The sequence below is a fragment of the Silene latifolia genome, chromosome X (assembly GCF_048544455.1).
Source record: "Silene latifolia isolate original U9 population chromosome X, ASM4854445v1, whole genome shotgun sequence".
Classification (NCBI taxonomy): Eukaryota; Viridiplantae; Streptophyta; class Magnoliopsida; order Caryophyllales; family Caryophyllaceae; genus Silene; species Silene latifolia.
Window position 1 is genome coordinate 335,886,120 of NC_133537.1, and position 1,629 is coordinate 335,887,748.

Below are 1,629 nucleotides of genomic sequence, written 5' to 3' on the forward strand. Positions count from 1 at the left end.
TTTTTGGCGCGCCGTCTTGGGGAGTTCGACTAGATATTAATTGTTTTCATTCTTGTTTAGACTAAGTCCTTTGATACTAATCCCTCTCTTGAGTGTGTAGGACTTTTTGCATGAGAAGGAGAACTCGAAGAGGTCATCCAATACGTCCGATTGACCACGAGATCGAAGCAACCGCAAGAAGACTAAATTCACTTCGTAGAAGAGGGCTTATAGAAACACCGATTCCTCAAGAAAATCCAGTAATTGAGAACCTTCAAGGAGAACCACGGGTCTTTGAAACTTTCGAAAATCCTTTTGCAACACCTAAACGGAAGTAACAATGGCCGCGGTTCCTATGAGAGATAACTTGGCTCCGAAAAAGGTGGTGAATCCGAGTATTGTGAAGCCACCTATTCAAGCCAACAATTTTGATGTGAAAGCCACCTTGCTACAACTAGTCCAAGGGAATCAATTCGGAGGGGGAGCCACCGAAAACCCCAACGAGCATCTCAACGAGTTCTTGGATAGTTGTGACATGTTCAAGGCCAATGGAGTGACGGAGGATGCCGTACGCCTTAGGCTTTTCCCTTACTCTTTGAGGGGAAGCGCCAAGGAGTGGCTTAAAAGTTGTGAACCCGACTCTCTTCGGACTTGGGATGATGTCTCTAAGGCTTTTCTCAACAAGTATTTCCCACCCCAACGAACCGCAAGAATCAAGAGTGAGCTCCAAGGGTTCACCCAACAAGAAGATGAGACCCTTTATGAAGCATGGGAGAGGTACAAGGGCCTCCAAAGGCTATGTCCTCACCACGGTATTGGAGATGATGAGCTCATCAACAATTTCTATGAAGGGTTAAACAATGATATGAAGATGAACCTTGATTAGGCTCGGGGAAGGGAGCTTTGGATAAGATAGACCACAAGACGGCGAAAGAGCTTATTGAAGAAATGGCTTCTCGTACCTTTCATTGGAACAATGATAGGCACAAGAGGAAGGGGAAGTCAACGGTCGAGTCGGCCAACAATGTGGAAGTGAAAGAGATGATAGAAGAGCTTAAGCAACAAGTTGCCTTGATGAGCTCAAGCAAAACATCTAGCAATTCTTCTATGAGGAACCAAGTCTATAGTTGTGAGCTTTGTGGAGACCAAGGACACCCACCCAATGAGTGTCCTTTGGTGGTTGGAGATGGAAGTGGTATGGAGCAAGTGAACGGGATATGGGAGTCTAGTCCGGCCAAGCAAGCATTTAACAACAACCAATATCACCCCGGATTGAGAGCCCACCCAAACTTCTCTTATGGCTCTCAAAATGTCCAAAACCCAACCTTCCAACAAAAGTCACAACAACCAAACTTCCAAACTCAAAAACAAAACACGACATTCAATCAAGGTCCACCGGGTTTCCAAGGAAGAACCTTCCAACCAAGACAACAACAATTTCAATCACTTAACCCACCAACCACCCAACCATTCCAACAAACCACCCAACCTTTCCAACAAAATTTCCAACCGTTCCAACAACCCACCCAACCAAAGTCAAACATGGAACTCATGATGGAACAAATGATGAGTCATCAAACACAATTCATCAACCATACCACCCAAAAACAAGAAGAGACAACCTCATCCATCAACCAACTTAGAACCCAA

At 44.9% G+C, this 1,629-nt stretch overlaps 1 non-coding gene across 1 annotated transcript; it reads right to left on the reverse strand.

The window, feature by feature from the left end:
• Positions 1-688: 688 nt before the first annotated feature.
• On the reverse strand, positions 689-795 carry LOC141624478 (small nucleolar RNA R71). The gene has a single exon (XR_012534285.1). It is a non-coding gene; the product is annotated as a small nucleolar RNA R71 (small nucleolar RNA).
• Between the last annotated feature and the right edge of the window lie 834 nt (positions 796-1,629).